Source organism: Humulus lupulus, chromosome 5 (assembly GCF_963169125.1).
Source record: "Humulus lupulus chromosome 5, drHumLupu1.1, whole genome shotgun sequence".
In the NCBI taxonomy this organism is placed as follows: Eukaryota; Viridiplantae; Streptophyta; class Magnoliopsida; order Rosales; family Cannabaceae; genus Humulus; species Humulus lupulus.
The window spans coordinates 75,537,182-75,560,291 of record NC_084797.1 but is presented as its reverse complement, the minus strand read 5'-3'; the positions used below and the strand labels follow the sequence as shown (position 1 = coordinate 75,560,291).

The window sequence follows — 23,110 nt, the reverse complement described above, 5'->3', positions numbered from 1 at the left end:
CTATGAACTCAGCCATGAACTAATTTCTTAGTGGCTTGAATTGTTGATGAACCCTATGTTATAATCTATCACTTTCTTACACTTTATTTTAGTAAAATCTCCCTTGATCATTCAAGTGTGCTTAATTCAATTTCTTGTTGTTGTTTGGCCAGCAATGGCAAGTTATTTTAATTATATTTAATGCTGGAAAGGTTGAATGTAATAGGAAAAACTTGGATGACACAAGTCATAATCTAGGTTAGGTTAGGTTATGTTAGTAATTAATATAGGGATATGTTAATTACCTTGTGTAACATTTGAGAATTGAACTATGATTGTGTTCTTAAATCTGATTTTGCATAGGAATATGTTTAATTAGGTAGAAGAATTAAGGTCATAAGATTTGGGAAAGTTTTATGCGTGTTAAATGAACTTTTTGTTATCCTGGGAGTTTTGCTAGAAAACTGTTGCAGCAATACGTTCGCAATGTGTTCAGGAAAAATAATATAGGGGGATTCAATGATTCAAGTCCATTTTAAAATTCATATATTTCTCTCAAGGTTCTTGTTCAATTTACTCTAAGTAATTTTAATTTCTTTTTATTGGGTTAATTTGGAAAATCAAAGAAATTCAATTTGTTTACTAGTGTAATTGTTTAGTAATTAATTTTTGCATTTAGTTTTAATTTGCAATCCCTGTGGAGACGATCTTGAATACTTACTACTTTATTACTTGTTTTGTGACTGTGTACACTTGCACATTTTAATCAAATCAATTTTTACAACAAGTTTTTGGCACCGTTGCCGGGGATTGAAATTAGAAATTCTTGTAAAATCAATTACTTGCAATTTATTTTTTTTCTTTGTTGAGCTGACTTTGTTTGCTTGCTTTTGTGTTTTCTCAGGTAATTTACTATATGAACGAGCAAGAAGACATTGAACTAGCTCCTATTGACCCCGAGATTGAAAGAACAATTAGAAGAAGACTAAGGGAACAACAGGCTCAAAATCGCCTTAATATGGCTGAAGAGGTTGAAGGAGTTGAGGGTGCTAATAATGTCACTAACACAATTGCTATGGCTGATGATAGAGAGAGAGCCATAAGGGAGTATGTTGCCCCCATGTTTAATGAGCTTAATCCGGGCATTGTTAGGCCTGAAATTCAAGCACCCCAATTTGAGTTAAAGCCCGTTATGTTCCAAATGTTGCAAACAGTGGGTCAATTTAGTGGGCTGTCTACTGAGGATCCTCACCTTCATCTTCGTTTATTTTTGGAGGTGAGTGACTCCTTCAAGCTACAAGGAGTGACTGATGAGGCCCTAAGGTTGAAATTGTTCCCTTTCTCTTTGAGGGATCGAGCTAGAGCTTGGCTCAACACCCTTCCTCCCGACTCGGTGACTACATGGAATGAGTTGGCTGAAAAATTCTTGATGAAGTACTTTCCCCCTACCAAAAATGCCAAGTTTCGCAATGAAATCATGTCATTTCAGCAGCTGGAAGATGAATCATTCTGTGAAGCTTGGGAGAGATTCAAGGAATTATTGAGAAAGTGCCCGCACCATGGGATCCCGCATTGTATACAAATGGAAACTTTCTACAATGGGCTCAATTCTTCCACTCGTATGGTGTTAGATGCTTCAGCCAATGGGGCTATTCTTTCTAAGTCCTATAATGAAGCCTATGAGATTTTGGAGAGGATAGCTAGCAACAATTATCAATGGTCCAATGTTAGAGCCTCAACAAGTCGAAAAGTGGCTGGTGTACTTGAAGTTGATGCATTGACAGCTTTGACCGCTCAAGTTTCTTCAATGACTAACCTTCTCAAGAACATGAGTTTGGGGGGAATGGTACAACCAGCTGCTATGGGACAAGTTGCTGATGTATCTTGTGTTTATTGTGGAGATAGGCATGCATTTGAAAGTTGTCCTTCGAATCCCGCTTCAGTTTGTTATGTGGGGAATCAAAATGCCAACCGAAATAACCCATATTCGAACTCTTACAATCCGGGGTGGAGGCAGCATCCAAACTTCTCATGGGGGGGTTTAGGAGCTAGTTCAAGTGGCGCACCAATCCAAAACAAGCCTACATATCCACCGGGGTTTTCTCAACAACCAAGAGCTCAACCACCTCCTCCTCAAGTATCTCAATCAAGCTCTTTGGAGAGTTTAATGAAGGAATATATGGCCAAGAACGATGCTGTGATTCAGAGTCAAGCGGCATCCTTGAGGAATCTAGAAATTCAATTGGGGCAGCTTGCTAATGAGCTAAGGAATAGACCACAAGGCATTTCGCTAAACTGCTCACTAGGATCGCCTCGAGTCACCAGCTGCAAATATATCCACATAATAATGTGGTCTCAACAATTTATCACAAATAATCACGCTTATGCCATCAACGGGCCAAAATTACAAATATGCCCCTATATGCTAAGCAGGGTCTACATGCATACTAATACTCATAATCATGCATCTCATATATCCATATGATTATATAAGCATGCTTATCACATAATCATGCATTTAATCATTTAAATCACACATAAACCAATTATGCCCTCTCGACACACTAATCAAGAACATTAAGCCTCATTTGTAATTTTGGGTCGTTACAATTATGCCCTCCTACCGAGAATTTCGTCCTCGAAATTTACCTGAATAATTCAGGATACTGATCCCGCATCACTAATTCAAGCTCCTAGGTCGCCTCCTCGACCCTACTATTTCTCCATAATACCTTAACCAGAGGAATCATCTTATTCTGTAGAACCTTATCCTTCCGATCTAAAATATGAACTGGTCGTTCCTTATAAGACAAATTTGTCTGCAATTCCAAGTCTTCATACTTCAACACATGTGTTGTATCTGAGACATACTTCCGGAGCATAGAAACATGGAATACGTCATGAACTCCTGACAACGACGGTGGCAAAGCTAACCTATAAGCCACTTGTTTGATCCTTTCCAGGATCTCAAAAGGTCTGATGAATCTAGGGCTCAACTTGCCCTTCTTCCCAAACCTCCTCACCCCTCGCAGTGGTGAAACTCGAAGAAACATGTGGTCCCCAACCTAGAACTCCACGTCTTTACGCTAAGGATCAGCGTAGCTTTTCTGTCTGCTCTATGAGGCGAGCATTCGAGCGCGAATCTTCTCAATAGCCTCACTGGTCTTCTGAACCATGTTCGGCCCCAAATACTTCCTTTCACCCATCCCATCCTAATGAATGGGTGATCTACATCTCCTCCCATATAACATCTCATAAGGAGCCACTCCAATCGTTGATTGGTAATTGTTGTTGTATGAAAACTCAATCAATTAGAGATACTTACTCCACGATCCCTCAAAATCGATCAAACACGCTCTAAGCATATCCTCCAATACCTGAATCGTCCTCTCAGACTATCCATCAGTCTGAGGATGAAAGGTCGTGCTGAACTTCAACTGAGTCCCCATAGCCTTTTGCAAACTACCCCAAAACTTGTAGGTAAAGATAGGATCCCGGTTTGACACTATGGACTTAGGAACCCCATGGAGAGATCTCCCTCACATATAACTCGGCATACTGATCCACTGTATATGTCGTCTTCATTGGAAGAAAATGAGTTGACTTGGTGTATCTGTCCACTATCACCCACACCGAGTCATGAAGCCCTACGGTCCTGGGTAAACCTCCCACAAAGTCCATCGTAATATCCTCCCATTTCCACTCGGGAATACACAAAGGCTGAAGCAACCTTACTGGTCGTTGATGTTCAGCCTTCACCTGCTGACAGGTTAAACATCTGGCCACATATTCCACCACATCCTTCTTCATCCCTGGGCCACCAATATAATGTCTGTAGATCTCAATACATCTTCGTGGTACCCAGATGAAGTGAGTACGGCTTAGTATGCAATTCATCCAATATCTCTCGTCTAATTCCCGCATCAGTCAGAACACAAATCCGACCCTGATACCGTAGCAGACCAACCTCAGAAATGGAATAGTCCTTAGCTACTCCTGCTAAGACATTCTCTCTAACCTCCTGTAACTGAGCATCTACCAATTGACCTTCCCTAATCCGCTCAAGCAGGGTTGACTACAAAGTAATGTTGGCCAACCGACCCACCACCAATTCTATCCCTGCTCTGGCCATCTCATCAACTAACTCTCTCGAAATCTAGGTGAAACTATATAACTGACCCAGGCCCCTCCGGCTCAGTGCATCTGCCATTACATTGGATTTCCCTGAGTGATAAAGAATATCACAGTCATAGTCTTTTACCAACTCTAGCCAACGCCTCTGCCTCATGTTCAGGTCCTTCTGTGTGAAGAAGTACTTTAAACTCTTATGATCAGTGTATATCTCGCACTTCTCCCCGTACAGATAAGGCCGCCAAACCTTTAGTGCGAATACCACCGCTGCTAACTCCAAATCATGGGTAGGGTACCGCTGCTCATATTCCTTTAGTTGTCGTGACGCATAAGTTATAACCTTCTCGTTCTGCATCAGCACACAGCCCAAACCCAACCTTGACGCATCGCAATAGACTACAAACTTTCCTATCTCCGAAGGAAGACTCAGCACAGGTGTAGTAATAAGTCGTCACTTCAATTCTTGAAAATTGTTCTCACACTTGTCTGACCAGACGAACTTCAAATTCTTCTGTGTCAATTTTGTCATCTGTGCAGCAATCTTCGAGAAGCCTTCCACAAACCGTCTGTAGTAACCTGCTAAATCGAGAAAACTCCGAACCTCTGAGGCGTTCCTTAGCCTCGGCCAATCTCTAACTTCCTCCACCTTAGATGGGTCCACCTTAATCCCATCTGCACCAACAATATGTCCAAGGAATGTCAATTCTGGTAGCAAAAACTCTCACTTCTTAAACTTAGCGTACAACTGATGCTCTCTCAACCTCTACAAGACTTGTCGAAGGTGTAACTCGTGCTCTGCCTCTGATCTAGAGTACACCAAAATGTCGTTGATGAAGACAATAACGAACTGATCCAAAAGGTCCTTGAACACCATGTTCATTAGGTCCATGAAGGCCATTGGGGCATTGGACAAACCAAACAACATGACCAGAAATTCATAGTGTCCATACCTCGTTCGAAAGGCCGTCTTCGGTATGTCCTCGCCCTTGATCCTCAGCTGGTGATAACAAGATTGAAGATCAATCTTCGAGAACACCGTCTTTCCCCGTAGCTGATCAAACAAGTCGTCAATCCTTGGTAGAGGATACTTATTCTTGATAGTCAACTTGTTCAACTCTCTGTAATCTATACACATCCTCAGAGTCCAGTCCTTCTTCTTCATAAACAAGACTGGAGCACCCCATGGTGAGTAGCTAGGCCTGATAAACCCCAAATCCAGAAGCTCCTGTAACTGTATCTTCAATTCCTTCAGTTCTGCCGGTGCCATTCTATATGGTGCCCTCGACTCTGGCTCTGTCCCTGGTGCTAACTTGATAACAAACTGGATCTCCCTATGCGGCGGCAATCCTGGTAAATCCTCAGGGAATACATCCAAGAACTCACAAACCAATCTGGTCTCCTTCGGCCCTGCTGGCAACATCCTGGTAGTATCCAAAACACTAGCCAGAAAGCCTATACATCCTCTCTGTAATAAATCTCTGGCTCTCAGCGCTGATATCATGGGTACGCGGGGTTCACACACTGTTCCCACAAAAACAAAGGGATCCTCGCCCTCCGGCTCAAAGGTCACCATCTTCTTCCTAGAATCAATAGTAGCTCCATATCTGACCAGCCAATCCATCCTCAAAATCATGTCAAAGTCCTCCATACCCAACTCAATCACACTACAACAATTTTGACCAGATATGACAACAAAATATAATGTATTTTCAAAAGCGTTATTGATACATGCAAATAAAAAAGATACATAAAATATTTTTTACTAAGTGTAAAGTAATAGGCGCCAAATGAAAATATAGTGGGCGCCAAATGAAATTGACAAAAAGAAAAAAGCTAAAACAATAAAAAATGAAGAATGTTTTCTGAAACCCTTTACACGCTGCCTCTCTCTCTCACACACTCCAGTCGGCTCTCTCCCACTCTCACTCACTCTTTCTTTCTCTCAGAGTCTCTCTCCTTCATTCCACTATTCTTCAATCCCTTCCATTGAGCAGCTGAAGCACACCATGATCACACCATTGCTGAAGCGATGAGCTCTTGTCCTTTTCCATCGTTGTGTATCTCTATAGCTAGCTAGAAGTAAGAACCCAAGTGACTGTGAGGTATATGTTTCATTTTTTTTTTCAGATTTCAAATTAATATCCGTTCTTGAAACCAAATGCCTTTTCTCAATAGACTTCCTCATCCTTTGGACGCTGCACTCTCACTCTCTTTTCTCCATCAATAGTTTCTCAATCTCTAATCTTCTCATCTCGATCGATCTATCCATTTGAGCAGCAAGCCCCTGCTTTCCTTCAAAGCCGCTGCCACCAATGCCATAGATGAGCTTTGTGAGGACAACGATCTCTCCCTCTCCCTCTCTCTCTCTCTCTAGGTGAGCTCAACCCATCTCTCTTTATATGTATAAAAAATATTGCGTTGGGATTTATATGTGTATTTTTTTATTTGATTCTAGAACTATTGATGATGTTTCGATTATGATATTATTGAAGTAAGTTTTGTTGTGTGATTAAATGTAAAATATTTTTTGTTTTCAATTAAGTTGATCAATTTTGGGTTTGAAAAAGTTAATTTTCCAGTGTTTCTTGAGTGTTTAAATGTCAACTATATATGCACTTAATTTGATATTTTTGATCTGCTGACTACATGATAAAACACATAATATATACTGAGTAAATGGCATATTTTGGGTCTTCAAGCTAGTTTTTTTTTTTCAGTTCAGGTCTCCAATAATTTTCCGAATGGGGTATCTCTAGAACTTGAATATGATATATTTTGGATTTGAAGAAGTTGATTTTCAAGTGTTTTAGTCAGAACCTCTTGTTGTTATAAAACAGGGGAAGAGAATAGATTTTTGGCCTTTGAAGTTAAATGTTGGAAATTCGAATGATGCATATGATAAAGCTTTCTTGGTTGCATATAATGTGTTTGTTGAAATGCCTCCAAGAGAGTGATATAGATAAATATCAAAAAAATTATTTTCTTAAGTGTTTGTGGTTGTATACTGGTTTAAAGATATTTAGTTTTCTAATCTATTTATGTTAAAATACTCATGAATATTCTCTTCTTCTATATGATTTTCTCTCTTTCATTTTGTAATTTAATTGTTTGTTTTGTGGAAAAAAATTACTACGCTTATCTTTTTCTTTTTTAATATACATGCTGATAGGACCTAGATTGTTCTGGCATTGGAATATCTAATGGCAGCCATAATTGATTTCCATAATAGTGTATTTTTTTTCCTTCTATGTTGCAACATGTGCTTGTCTTCAATGATTCATGTTTTAGGAGATAAATTTCTATATTAAGATGTTCACAGCCATTGTAATTTGATATATTAAACATGTTAACAACATCATTAGATTATGAATGAACAAAACTTTAGTAGTTTTTCTTGTTTCTTATAATTTAAACAATTTTTCACTGAAGTTGAAGCAATAATCAGGAGACATATTGATGTCAATAAAATTCATTATGTGTTTCTTTCATTGTGCTTATATTGCCAACTATGTCAATTTTGTAATGTTGATGGTTTTTTTCTTTCCAGATGTCACTTCTTGCGACTATTGTCTTGAGCCCCAGCTATGTCAACAATGACTTTGGTAATAACTATAATAAATTTATGATGAGGAAGTTCAAAAGAATCATTTGTTTAGTCTATGCTTCTAATGATGATTTTATTGGAATACTAATCCATGGTTGCCTTGTCTCATTATATCATTCCTCTCTAAAAATGCAGGGAGCAAGAAACAAATTTTTTGCCATGCAGCATGCACTGATTCAGGTTTCATGTATGGGTTTTCCAGGGACAACAAGTGTTAGTTATATCCATTACTTGGTAACTGATGAGGTATAATATGATCAAATTCTAATAATTGATACTTGATTTATCATTTTGGGATCTTGGTTTTTAATAAGGCTCTATATTTGTTTTTAGTTTGTCTCGCCTTTACTATTATTAGATTTATTAGGATTCTATATTTGTGCTCAGTTCACAGATGTTGGAAATTAAAAAAAAAATTGGACTATAATTGAGACCATCAACATGCACCATTTGTTACAACAACCCTGAAATTTGTTCCATTACTTGGTACTAAAAACTAACATGTTTTATACTCTTATTGTTTGAGGTCTTAAATTCTCTATTTTCAATTTGAATAAAAATTACTATAAAAATATATGAAAAATAGGAACTACAAATCGAGGAAAATGATAAGACCTTGTTTATAAAAAGTAGGAAAACATTTTGCTGTAATTGTTGATTTTGCAAGGAGCACAAATTGACTTTAAAATCATTGAATTGTAATATTTTTTTATAAACCGTACTTTATAATTGCAATATTTATAGCCACATGTACTTTTTAATTGCATATGCTTGTGCCATCTATGTAAAAAATCACATTCCCTTCCAACTAAATACATTTTAATTGCATATGCTTGTGCAATATTTATGCTGAAAATTCATGTCTATTGTAGATTGTATTCTAGTGTTTATTCTCTCTTTTACTTCAGAATTTATCTGTTTGTTTGTGGAAAAATCACTGCTTCTTGGCCTTTTCTTTTTTGATGGGCCTTTTCTATAATTGCCATATATCTTAACTTCTTATTAGTTTTGATAGGATTTTTCTTGATTTTGTTAGGATTTTCTTGATTTCTATAATTCTTTCATGGAAATTCTTTTGTTTGAGTGCAATATTGCTTAATTGAACTGTGGAGACACTTAACTATGGAAAAACAATTGCTATTTTATTTGAGCTATGAAATCATATTGCTCAATTTACTGTGTTATCATTCGAGAAGGCAATTATATGAATTAGAAATGTCATATATCTTAATTTCTTATTAGTTTTGATAGGATTTTCTTGATTTTGGTTCCTTTCTTATAAAGTTGCATATCTTATTTTCTTATAATTTTTTTTAATTTTAAATCTTAGAGCAGTAAAAAAGTAACTAGTAATAATTTCTTTTTATTTTCCCCTAAACATATGAGTTATTTAGAGTTTGGTATTTGGTATTTGGAAATTTTGGAAGTTTCTTTGTTCTGATGTAATCCTTATTTCATGTGTTTTGGATTGTAGAGATCTTTCAAACAACCTTGCTGGTTCAATACCTCAACATTGTATGTTTTTTTTTCCGTTGATATGTCAACATTGAATGGCACAAACAATTATTTATGTTTGTGTCAAGCATTCATCCTCAAGTTTATCAGTTTTTGCTAAAAAAAATTCATATAGGTATTTCTTCTCTAATAATTGACTGTTATTTTCACAAGAGATTAGAACACAATAATATATCAGGTGTCATTGCTCAACTATCTCAGCCTTACTGTAATGTGAGTTCACTACTCACAAATTTTTGTTTCTTTCATTTCCTATAATGTAGTCTTCATGATAGAAAACTCACACGAACTCTTTTATACAAATTTGAATTGACCAAATCTGTGCAGAAATGTATCTTACAACAACTTAGCATGTCTCCTGTATATTATTAGAATCTCTTGTAATTTTTTAGTATGTACTATTGCTTTGTGTGACTGGAACCAAGTAATTTTAGTTGTGTTTCTTCTCTTAATTTCTCTGTTATTTTTCATTTCTACTTTCATACTACTTCTTTTATGTTAAATCTAAGTGTTTTAAATCATGGATTTGGAGTAGTTAATCCTCAGTGAGCCACAGAGTTTGGTTGTTTGGGCCTGTGGGAAATTTGTCATGTTATGTATGTCATTATCTTTTGTGGCTTTTTTGGCTTGTTGGTCTTATTTCTTCTATGACAGACTTTGTATTGTTATGTTTTCTTATTTTAATGAATATATATGGATACTGCCTTGGACTTTTGTGGCATTTTTGGCTTGTTGGTCTTTCTAAGCAGAAGGAAAGAGCAACAATAGAAATAGAAAACAAAGCATAAAAAACAACAAGATGCACATAAAACAGAAAGGAAAAAATTGGCAACAGGTATTCACACTTAATTATATTTTATCTAATTTATTTTCTAGTTTTATCTAAAAGCTTGGGTTATGGATAGAAGTTTTTATTAACATTTGGATATAGTGGGAATGTTTATTTAGGCCTAATTTCATATTTTTGGTCTAATGTTTTCTATTATTACAGTTCTTTCAATAAAATTCTATACTATACTCATATTAAAATGCATGTAATTTTGCTTTCATTTTAGTGGCTTCATTGGATTTTAAATTGGAAGGAAACTTTATTTCCAACAGTTTGCAAGATGTATCTTCTCTTACTTTTGTTTTTGTTATAATATTATGCAAAAAAACTAACTTCAGACACAATTTAAGTGTTAGAATACTGAATTTATTGTATGTGAAACTCAAGTGAATATAGTAGGCTGGCAGAAATTTCTTCGGTACCTCTTCTACTGCCTTATCTTTAAGAGTTTCAGTTGCTCTCAATGACTTGATTTCACTATGAGCAACCCCCAACTCCCTTTTCTTTTATGCAAAATGATGAAAAAAAATAGTATCACTATAAATGCCTCTCGGTTTACTTACAGGGTTGTATGAACTCATTATTAACTTGTTAAAACAATAAAATACAAATATATTGATACATATTTATATACATTCACTGTATTCTCTTAATGGCAGCAAGTTATTTGATAAGTTTGATTTTATTTGCACTGTATTCTCTTTTCTTATTTATAGTTTTGGTAAGTTATAGTTTATATGATAGTTATGGGATTAGCTTTGCATTCACTTGTTATATTATTTATTTATTTTAGTTTTCATCTTGCAATTGTTCCCAAGCTTTGTTTGAATCTTCATTGTTGTTTTCTATTATGCTTATTTATATTTGGATTTCTGAATTCTATTTTGTTGTTATAGTCAGTAATGATTTGGATTCACACAACCGTAGTTGCTGATATATTAATTAAGATGTGGATTCCCTTGTAATTCTTTTTGGAATTAAGATATGGATGAATATGAATCATATGGCCTTTTTTGCTGTTATGTTAGTCCAGTGGTGGCTAATGTTTATTTTGCTGTACAGGTTAGTCAGCTTGGTGATGCAGCCCAAAAATATCAAACAGCTACTCAAAATACTTCTTCCAATCTCACTTCTAGAGATGCAAAATAATTGTAATATGTAGGTTTCTGTACAGTTACCCATATGATAAATGTCCTGACTGGATTTAAATTCTTATTACATTTATGCTTGCCTTTCAGATTTCTGAGGTGGTTAATAGTATGAAAGTCTTGATTGATTACAGTCGAGAAACAGGGACAAGACCTATGGGTAAGTTTAATGCAACTTAATCCTATTTAGATTTAATTATCTATTATTTTTTTCGTATGCATAATTTTTTTAAGTTGAGATCTACTTTGGATTACCTTACTCCACTTTTCTTTTTATTTATAAATTAAGCTTATAACAATGTGCAAAGAATTTGGTTGCTGAGTAGAATGTTTATTATTCATGTTATGTCCCATTTGCATGTCACATTTCCCTTTTTTTTTTAAATAAATATTGTCCAATGATTTGTGTGAAAGTTAAATAGCTTGGGAATTTGAGTCAGAAAATGTCCTCGCGAAATTTATCTGTGGTGCATTGATAAGTTTTAGATAACTGCTATGGCCAACTCTATTACACAAATGTTAATGTTAGTTTACAAGTGAAGTTGCGCTAGTGGCCAACTCATCAATTTTTTTCTTGGGAAAAAGGTCAATCTTTATACTCCAACAAAGGATGGAACGAATAATTTATTAGCTGTCTAACATGAGTGACTCTCCTCCACATAATTTAATAATAAATAAACAATAAAAATCCATCCAGGCTTCCCTCACAAAACATTGACATGATATTGTACTCTCTCAATGTCTTTTAACAACTTGAGCCAACCAAGTTTGTTCAATTATTTGATTAGATTTCTTATGAGAATAGTTTCATTCTTGTTAGCATGCAGTTTTATATTTGCTGCTTATCTTTCTCTATTTATTTTTCAGAGAGTTTAAACAAGTTCCCTCGAAGGACTAGTACGTCATCTGGGGTTCATAGTCAAGCACAACAATCTGAAGAACAACTACAACAACAGCAACAACAGCATCAGCAGCAACATCATCCAAACTATAGTTTGAAGTAAAAAATGTTCAAGATTTATTATGTTATGCTTTTAAACTTAAGTTAGAACTAATATCTCATGAAGTAGACACATTCATGGTTTGAATTAGTTATTGTTTAATGTAATACTTATGGTTTTCAATCTATTGAGAATTACATTTTATGATTAATTTTGTTTTTTTTATCAAAATACAATAATGAAAATCTTTTAATTAAAAAAAAACCATACAAGTACACTTATCAAAATAAAATTTAAAATATATTATCCACACTAAAGTAACAAAATTTTATTATTATATGTTACGATTTAAAAACATATTAAAAGCGTAACAAATCGTTATGATTTATATAATATAACAAACTAAAAATGCTATCAAAATAATAAAAATGTAACAGTTGAAAAGTGTTATGCAAAACGTATAAGATTAAATTTCAAATTTATAACTAAATACTCTAACTAAATGTTATTATTTGAATATTATAGCAACTAAAAATGTGTTATTGAATAGTTTAAGATAACATCGAACATAATATTCGAATACTGTTATAGAAAATACAGGACTTTTAATAACAGGGGCTATGTTAGCATTTTCCGAAGCGTTATCAATACTCCCGATTAGCAGTTTTTAAGTGTTATGAATACTGTTTTTTCTTGTAGTGTCAAGTCTACTGATAATTCCCTACCATCAACTATTACTAGCAGTGCTCTAATCCACCTCCTAGAAACAACTAGTTCCCATGTAGGCAATATAGTCTTGAACCCCGCAGTATAATACTCACTAGGTCTACACAGTCTATCAATCACCTTACTATAAACAAATGAATGTGTAGCACTAGAGTCAATCAATACAGTTAAAGGAGAGTCAGCACTAGAAAGCTGACCTGTCACTACCGAGGGACTAGCCTCGGCCTCTGCCTACGTCAGGGTGAACACTCAAGCTGGAGTCAAGCCGTCCACCTTCCCTGCTTCCCCTTTCTTCATTGTTGGGCAGTTTTTCTTGAGGTGTCCTAACACCCCGCACATATAACAGGCCTTAGCCCGACATTTTCCCAGATGGCGTCTTCTGCACCTCGTGCACTCAGGATAGCTCCTCCATGTATCACCGCCTCCCTTAAGGCCACCCTAAGTACCCCGACCTCTCCTATCAAGAACAGGAGCGGTCAAAGCATCAGGGGTATTCCTCTTCAGATCACTGGGGTCTCCGCCCCTACCAGACCCAGAGTATGGAGGCACCGCCCTACTGTCCTCCTGTCTTGCCGCTCTCTCCCTCCAGATCTTGTTCTCCACTTCCTCTGCGGTAAGAGCCTTCTCAACAGCCTGGGCATAAGTTGTCCCCCCAGGAACTGTTGTAATCCTCACATCTCAGACTATCATAGCATTAAGCTTTCTGATAAATCTGTCATGCCTATCTGCATCAATAGGCACAAGATCTGGTGCGAACTTCAGGGCATACCCTATAACTATCATATTGCCCTGAACCAATCCCACAAATTCATTAACGTTCGCTGCCGTGATGGCAACATTGAAATACTTCTGGCTGAACAAATCATTAAATCCTTCCCAACTCAAAGTAGGAACATCCCTAGTCTGTGATGCTACTTCCCACCATATGCGACCATCCTCTCTCGACATATATGCAGCACAGGTCATTCTGTCATGACCCTCTACCTTCATAAAGTCTAAGATAACGGTGATCAAATTCATCCACTGTTCAGCTTTCAGTGGATCTAGTCCCCCTTCAAAAGTTGGAGGATGCTGTCTCCTGAACCGCTAATACAACGGCTCCCATCTGTTCCCAACCTCTGCTGGCTGTACTACTGGTACCACTGCAGGTGACACAATAGGGGCAGCACTCCCTAACAGAGTCTGCTGTCTCAAAATTCAAATCTGCTCTTCCTGGCTCAGAAGCTAGGCTTGCATGTCTGCCATAATCTATTGTCAGTTCTCAGGAACTAGCGGAGGGGTCTGGCCCTGGTCATCATCCCTCTCCGCAGATCTACTGCCTGTGAGTAGTACAGATCATCTTGGACACATACTTATCCAAGTTAATCTGCAATCAACGACTCGACAATCAGACTATGATGACAGGGTAATAATCCTTCCATAATCAACCATTGGAACTCAATCATTCACAAGCAATCAAGATATAAGAGTTTACTCAAATATTCATTCACATACACAACAATGCTAATAAGCATGCCTCGATATCATCACAACAGTCAAGGGTCAGGCCCTATCAATATCTCATGCCCCCTATTAATCAATCAGATATCAACATTCATATTTCTTTCCATTCATTTAAGTATATAAACATGCATACACAATTACCAAACCCTGAGTCGAGCTTGTCCTTAGCAGCAAATGTACATGTCAGCCAGTCTTCAGGAACCCTTAAACCTAGGACGCTCTGATACCAAGTTGTAATGTCCTGGGTAACCAAGATCATTACACTGTGTGTTTATAAAGGTGCAAGACTTGTTAATCAAGTCATTTAGTTTAACCATGTTACTGAAACTATAATTGAACTAGGTTTAAAATATTTTGGTCATAAAAGATACATTTTATTCAAATAAACATTTCATATATAGGATCCCAAAAGAAATAAAGTTTAAAGACAATTTACAAAATTCCAGGAAATATACAACTATTTGCCGCTCTAAGGGCAAAATAGACATTTTTGGTTCTCCTATCCTTATACCAATCATCGGCCGTGGCAGTCGATTAGCTGATTATGTGCATTCAGCCCCAGAGCTCTCCAACTCATAACTGGTCCACCTTGCCCTTGCCTTTACATGCACCACGTAGCACCCGTGAGCCAAGGTCCAACAAGAAAACTATAATGCACAACATATCCGTCAACCAACAGGAAAATAATTCACAAATCATCACTCAGATATACAACAGGTCATATTGCTCACAAAACAATGATACCAACCTACAAGTCAATAATTAGTTATACAGATAACAAACTCGTTACAATCTTTAGTATAAACAATAGTAAACTTATCACACCAAAATCCAGGGTCGACACCCTTAGGCCGCACCCTCTGATTATCCCACCGACTCCGGCTCGCTTAGGCCAAGCTCAGTGATTATGTACTTAACCTCAGCTACTAGTGGCCGAGCCGCGCCCTATGCGCAAATTTTCATTCCAGCACTTTTAGGTCATTTATCACATGTCCCCATGGCATAATACCATCTCATGACATGACAAACAAATAAAGAGAACTCTTAGTCCCAACATAGTCACATAACCGGGTGTTGTTTGTTACCTTAGATTATGAGCGCTCTCGTTAAAAGAGATGATCCTCGAGCATGATCCCGTCTGAGCCTTAGCATACACCTAGTCCCAAACATAACATAGAACCCTCATTAACATTCAATTCTGTAACCTAACCTCGGGACCAATCCCGAGCCCTCGAGAAGCCCCAATTCCACCAAACGGGGTGATGGAATCGACCCCCGAGCATCCAACCTAAAAACCTTAAAAAGTACCCAAAATCCACTTCTGGAGGCAGGGTAGCGCTGCAGCGCCACAAAGTGGGTGCTACAGCACTACAAACAGAGACAAAAACTCCCCCCCTAAACCAAGCATAGCTCCATAGCGCTCTAATGCTAGCGCTACAGACAGCACCAACATCACTCTGAGTTCTTCCTTCAAATTTCCCCGATCCAAAACTCCCTAAAACCCCTCCAGACCTCACCCACACTTCAAATTTAGCCTACCATCCTCTACATCTCATCCCACATGGCTCAACAACATCAAACTTGACCACATGCATCATTAAACACAGAAAAACAAGAATTTAGTTTGAAACTAAAGAACTCATCAGAAAAACCAAAAACAACCCAGAAACTCAAATGATCAAGTCTAGAATTGTTACCTTTAATGGAGAATTTGACCCTAGGTAGGCCTTTATGCCCCTCCAGCTCCTCAGTTCCCAAAGCTCAAATCCCTTAATTTCCATCCAAAGCTCAAGTTCAGAAATCAATCTCACCAAAACTCAGAAATCTCAAAAACAACCTCAAACCTTACCTTAATTTGATAGTTAATTCCAGCTAACCCTCTTCAATTACTTCAAGGATCAAAGTTCCAAGACCTAGCTTAGACTCTCTCTGAGTTTACAGCTTCAAATTCCACAAGAAATGGTGAGGAAGACAACCATTCGAGAGAGAGAGGTCATGTACTCTGTTTTTTTTTCCTTCTTTCTTTCTTTCCTTCAACTTCTAAAACTTTCTACAACTTCCACTAAGTATAAAAAAAAGGCAGTATAACCATTATCCTTTTTCTAACTATCAAATAACCATTTTGACCTCCCATTAAAACCTAAGCCTTTAAACATTTTAAGGGCATTTTGGTCATTTGTTTCCAATTCTCGCTAATTCCTCAAGTGTCCCTAATAATTACTGCTTAAATCCCATCACCTAACTAATCACCAATTATTTTTTCCAATGTCAAATAGTCTCCAATATATTTTACCAAGTTCCCAAAAATACCCACAGGCTCCCACCGAGCGGGGTATAAATACCCACCGTGACTTTTTCGTTAAACCGCTCACTAGGATCGCCTCGAGTCATCAGCTACAAATATATCCACATAATAATGTGGTCTCAACAATTTATCACAAATAATCACGCTTATGCCCTCAACGGGCCAAAATTACAAATATGCCCTATAAGCTAAGCAGGGCCTACATGCATACTAATACTCATAATCATGCATCTCAGATATCCATATAATCTTATAAGCTTGGTTATCACATAATCATGCATTTATCATTTAAATCACACATAAACCAGTTATGCCCTCCCGGCACACTAATCAATGCCCTTAAGCCTCATTAGCAATTTTGGGTCGTTACAGACTAAAACTCGCATCAATATACAATCACAAGTATAGAAATTATTATAAAGATTACCAATAAATATTTCTTTCAAACAAAATATAAATGAAAATGCAGAAATACAAGACATTCTAGAGCCTCAAACTATGACATCTAAAGCCTTTAGCCTCCTCAAGGGCATCACAAACAAGAGTATTCCCAACAAATCTAAACAATACGTAAAACTATTTCATCAAAGCAGCATGCATGCTTAAGCATAAACATTGACTATATATATATATGTGTGTACGTAATCTGTAGAAACAAGGAAATCAAGTAATATGCCTACAGTTAAAATAAATTAAAAATTCAAGTCAAGCCTTTCCTCAGCATTATTTTGGGCATCCTTAGGTTGGTTCTCTTCGTACTCACGGATATTTGCCACCCCAACAGACCTACTAAAATCTATGTAGATTCGGTCAACAATTTCATTAATCCTCCTCTCTAGTTTACCAATTTCTACACTACGCTTATCAATAGCTTCTTTAGTCTGCAAGCAAAAAAAAAAAGAAATATAGTTGTTTAAAGGGAACAACACAATAAAACTAGATGGAGAGGGCAATAAGCACATGGTGTCACCTTCAAAAGTTCAGGAGTGATACAATCAATTTCTTCTTTAATATTTTGTTTTTCCTTCTTCAAATTGGCAAGCTTGTCCTCAATGCTTCTCTGCAAATAAAACAATGATGGCTAATCAATCCACCTCCTAGATTTTATCAAGATCCAAGAAAAGCAAATCCAAAAAGTATCAGTGATAAGAAAGGCTGGGTAACATTAAAAAAGCTGTTAAAGATCATAGGTTATATAATTTGTTAGACCATGGACACAAGTGAACCCTTCTTTCAGAATGTCTCAGAGAGAGTGAGGGAGCAACATTTCCAACTAATTAACGCACATTTTATTTTCAAATATCAAATAGTCTTCTATACTATTTAGCAGCTCAAAAAACGTTTTTTATTGGCTAAACGATGTGCATATAATAATATATTACAAACACTAGTAGCAATAACACAGTTCATTACTTTATTTAACAGCTATTAAATTGACAAGCTTATATATTATATATGTGTGCTCTCTCAGATATGCCTGTAATGTCCATAGTTCCAGTTTCTCACTCGAAGCTCACCAAGGACAAAATAGTACGTAGAAAAATTCAGCTTTCAAAAGATTTAAAAAAAAAAAACATGTATGAATTCCTAATTTGTTGACATGAATCTGCATTTCCCCCAATGACCGATATAACCACATTAAAAAATATGACTAATTTATAAAATAATCTTACTTCTGAAAATTTTGCATCTTTCAACGTGGATTCCAGAGCAGGTACATATATCACAGTTTGATTGAGTATAGTAATTAACGCTTAACATACTAGGAACATACATATTTTAATTTAATTTTCTAAATTGCAACAAATTTAAAATCTCAAAAAAATTAAAATTCGAGTTAGGAATTTATACCATAGCGGTTGGGAGCTCGAGACGAGCCTCTTGTCACCTCACGTCGTTGCTAGCCAAAGCCCACGCAGAGATCCGACAACAATGAAGAAGTGGCGATTGGGTAACGAAATTGGTTGGGCTTGAAAGCCCTGACCACGAGGAGACTAGAAAAGGTGACAGTGTGACCCACGACGGCTCAGGGTGGCCGGAACTAAGCCAAAACCGTTCGAAATTCCATGAATTTTGGCGAACACCCACAGTGGTTTTTGGGCCCGATCCTCAAGTGGGTTTTTCTCCCCATGATTTGCTGAGTACGATGGTGGTCGTGGCTCAACTCATAGAGGCTTGAAGTGGCCGGATTTTGCTCGAAAACATCAAGGTGGTAGTGACTTCGGGCGGCCCGTTGACTGGGATAGGCGGCACGTACGGTAGCGAGGCTCGGGGATTGGGGGTTTCGAGAGCTTGCGAGGCTGCTGGTGTCGTGCGTGTCGACGGCCTGGGCCGACTGGGATGTAAGGAAGGAGGCATCTCTGTATCGGGGAGAAAGGGAAGAGAGAGAATCCAAGAGGGGGAGAGAAAGGACCATTTAACTAGAGTTCGGATTTTGTTTTTCATATATATTAATATTTTATTTTCTTATTTCTTTCTCAATTAAGTTATTAGCAAAGCTCTTTAAATAATCAATTTTTTATTTGATTTATTAACTAAAAGTTTATTTCATTTTTTCAAAATTTAATTAAAATTTCATTTCACATATTTAATTATATTAGCAATCTTACAAATTTATATTTGACCCAAAATTATAAATTAACTTTTAAGTCATAATTATTTTAAATTCTCAAAATTTCTTTTTGTTTTAAATCTCAAAATTTAAAATGTAAATCTGCAAATCTTGATAAATCTCATTTATACAAAAATAAAATAATGATAATTATTATAAATAATATTAATAGAATTATAATTTTTATCTCATTAAGTTATTAATCAAAAAAATATTATTATAAAAATTTTAATAAATTATTTATAAAAAATATTTCAATTATTTATTTTCAACTAACACTTGTATTTAGTGTTAAAAGTTATACTTTAACATTATTTTATATATATATATGACCGCATAACACATTAAAAGTATATATTAAAAAATAAATATATTTTTTATAAATATATTTACATAATTTAGTTTATTTTTTAAAGTATATTTCGTTAGCTATATTTATATAAATATATTTTTAGGTTTTTATATTTATAAAAAATATATTTAAATATAATAAATAATTTATTAATATCTAATGTTATCCAAAAAGCAGGCACGAGTGACGTGGCAGATGTTTTTGACACGTGGCTAACACCTGACAGAAGTTCTGTTTGACCATCGACTAGTGAGATTTCCCTGACGTAACATTTAAAGCTTATATATGACCAGCCTGGTTGTATACTCCATATATTTAGAGATAACTTTGTACAATTGTAATCATATCCGAGATTATCTCCCATGATCTACGATGATCCGATTATTTAGGAAAGAATATCTGTAACTAATTCATGTAACCCTCCTTAAGCCTATAAATAGAGAGAAATAGCTCAAGGAATGGACTTTTGGCTGATTAAAGTTTATACCTTACAAGAGAATTAGAGCGATTATCTGACGATTGTATTATTCATCTCTCTCAGGTTTGTGAAACTCAGAGAACCCTAGTTTTTTTATCACTCCTTTGAGAACTAATATCAATAATAGCTTAAGTGGACGTAGGTCATTACCATTTCGTGGGGCTGAACCACTATAATCTGTCGTGTTCTTTACTGTTTTTTCCATTAGATCCATTTCAACCCTTCACTCACATCAAGCATTTGACTCCGTGTCAGTTGACCAAATCGAGGGTCAACATTCTGGTGCTTTTTTTGAGAGCTTGAGACGAGATTGTTGAAGCATTAATGGCAAAAACAACAAAGAAGACTGGGCAGGCGGCTGGTGCTGCACCATCTCAACCTCCTCCTCCTCCAAACATGGCTGAAAATGAGCCACACTTGGAATTTGATGAGGAGGAACTGGACTCCGAGACGCTGAGAAATACCTTGGGGGCATTGCAAGATGAATTGGCCAATCTGAGGGCCAGTCAAGAAAGTGATGCGGAGATTATGGCGCAACAGTAGCAAGAGATAGAGCATCAGCGCCAAGAGCTAAGTGAAAGACAGGCGGAGATGTACCGTCGTCAGAAGGAGGCCATGGCAGCCCTCGAAGCAGCCCTGCAGTTAGCTAGGAATCAGGCTGCACCTGCCTCATAGCCTGATCAACCCTCGAATGGGCCACCTCAAAGAGGTCCCAATCCTAGCCCTCTGATCTAGCCAACGAGCCATCAAAAGCCCGAGCAGCCACCAATGCCTCAAGATGATATCCCACCAAGGGATCCTGAGATGCAACCTCCATCCCAGGCTGGTCGAGGCAATCCTCCACAGCCAAGGCAGAATAGGGTCAGGCAGCATCCCCGTAGTCCTAGACGCCATGAGGGTGAAGAGCCGAACCCACCGAGCAGGGGACAGCGTCCTTCTGGCAACAGAAGGAACTCGGAGATAAGCTCTACGGTCAGGGGCCCCCCACGGCATGATAATGCACGGGGACCTACCGACCAGCGCAGGCCTCCCCCTAGCGCTCGAGAAGTTTCAGCCTGAGGAGGCAACCGAGGGGACAGTCGGTCCCACCATAGCCAATCGAGGTTCAAAGATGGCCATGGATACAATGAGGCTGGCTCAGGCAGAGGGAATGCCGGTCGGAGGAATGAAGAGAGAGGTGGGGGCAGAAGCCCACCACCTAGAGAAGACCACCAAGCTAGACGTAACGCTGGGGGGCAGCCCAGACAAAACAACATCTTTAACTGGCTCGGAGCAAGCGAGCAACGGCGAAGAGACGAAGACTTAAGGGATGTACTCAATGACCGCCGGGAACGGCACGATGAGTACATTCCCCCGGCAGCAGAGGGCCCAGCGATTCCTGAAGCCGTGCAAGCCCAGATAGATGCCCTGAACCAAGCAGTACAACAGCTGGTCGGGGAAAGAACGTCTCACATCAAGTACGACAGGAGAAGGGGCACTCCTTTCGTTTAGAGGATAGCTGTGGCAGAGACTCCCAGTAAGTTTAAGATGCCCACACTTCCAAACTTTGACGGGTATGGTGACCCGGTATCTCATGTCAACAAGTTTGAGATACAGATGGACATTCAGAAAGTGTCTGAAGACGCTCGGTGCAGGATCTTCCCTGCAACACTTTCTGATGCTACACTAGAGTGGTTTTTTAAATTCCCTACTGCAAGTATTATACCTTGGGAGATGTTCGTAAAGGAGTTTTACAGACAATTCTATGCGAGTCGTGTGCACCCAACTGAGGCAAACCAGCTGGTTTAGATACGCCAGCAAGAAGGAGAACCACTTGAAGATTACGTCCAGCGCTTTATGCGAGCAGCTGCTGGAGCCAAAATGGTGGGAGACGAAGGCAAAATGATGGCCCTAACTGTAAGAGTTAGGCATCGTACGGCTCTGTGGAGTAGCCTCAGGAAGCATGGGGTTAAGACTACCCAAGATTTCTTGGACCGAGCTGATCGATACATCAAGCTCGAAGATGTCATTGCCAGCGAGGGAAAGACCCCAGGCAAAGATAAGGGGACTGAAGACCCTGCCAAAGTCGCCAATGGGTCAAAACCCAACGGCAACGGTAAAGGCAATGGGAACAGCAATGGCAATGACAAAAATGGGGGGAAGAGACCCCATAATGAACCTTCCACCTCCGAGAATAAGCGCGCTAACAGCAACCGTTATGAGCCACGGTTCACTAACTACACTGCCCTTGTCGAGTCTCAAGGTGAGGTGTATCAGGCCACGAGTTCCAGTGTGCCTTACAAAAGACCTGCTGCCATTCGAAAGGATATTTTGAAAAGAGATAACACCAAGTTCTGTCGTTTTCATAACGACTACGGACTCGATACGAACGAGTGCAACCAGCTGAAAGATGAAATCGAGTTCCTTATCAGACAAGGACACTTGAGGAGATACGTACGGGCCTCAGGAACTTCCCAACGAGAGGCTCCAGGTGGCAATGAGCAGGCGCCTGCACGCCAACGCTCGCCACCTTTGTAGCCTGATCCCGTAGCTGGCACTTAACTCACCATCTGTGGAGGCCCGCACCTTGCGGGAAATAGTGGAAAGGCAAGGGAATGATATGCTCGGACCCTACGCCACGACCAGGACATCGAGATGATGACTGTGGAGGACCGGGCATCAAAGAAGGCTCGGTCTGAGGACAATGAAATAACCTTCTCTGATAGCGACGCCCAGCATGTCCGGTTCTCGCATTCCGATCCGCTGGTCGTGGATGTTCAAATTGCCAACATGATGGTAAAGAGAGTGTTGGTCGATACAGGAAGTTCAGTTAACATCCTGTATAAATCTTCGCTAAAACGGATGAAGTTGTCCGTCAAGGACTTGGAGCCCTGCAACCAAACAATTTACGGCTTCTCTGGTGAGGGACTCGCTCCAACAGGGTCAATCAGACTTTCGGTAACAGCAGGTACAGCGCCCGCTACCAGGACATTACTCACTACTTTCATA

General features: G+C 38.1%; 1 long non-coding RNA gene and 1 other non-coding gene across 3 annotated transcripts; both read right to left on the bottom strand.

Moving 5' to 3' along the window:
- Positions 1 to 1,438: 1,438 nt before the first annotated feature.
- LOC133781164 (small nucleolar RNA R71) lies at positions 1,439 to 1,545 on the bottom strand. The gene has a single exon (XR_009869957.1). It is a non-coding gene; the product is annotated as a small nucleolar RNA R71 (small nucleolar RNA).
- A 10,590-nt stretch (positions 1,546 to 12,135) lies between these two features.
- LOC133777451 (uncharacterized) lies at positions 12,136 to 19,114 on the bottom strand. 2 transcript variants are annotated; one of them, XR_009868599.1, is made up of 4 exons: positions 18,533 to 19,114; positions 17,652 to 17,741; positions 13,071 to 17,562; positions 12,136 to 12,150 (listed from the first exon to the last, which is right to left on the bottom strand). It is a non-coding gene; the product is annotated as an uncharacterized LOC133777451 (long non-coding RNA). The 2 variants fall into 2 exon arrangements; XR_009868598.1 differs by lacking the exon at positions 12,136 to 12,150 and having other exon boundaries at positions 12,731 to 17,562; positions 18,533 to 19,109.
- Between the last annotated feature and the right edge of the window lie 3,996 nt (positions 19,115 to 23,110).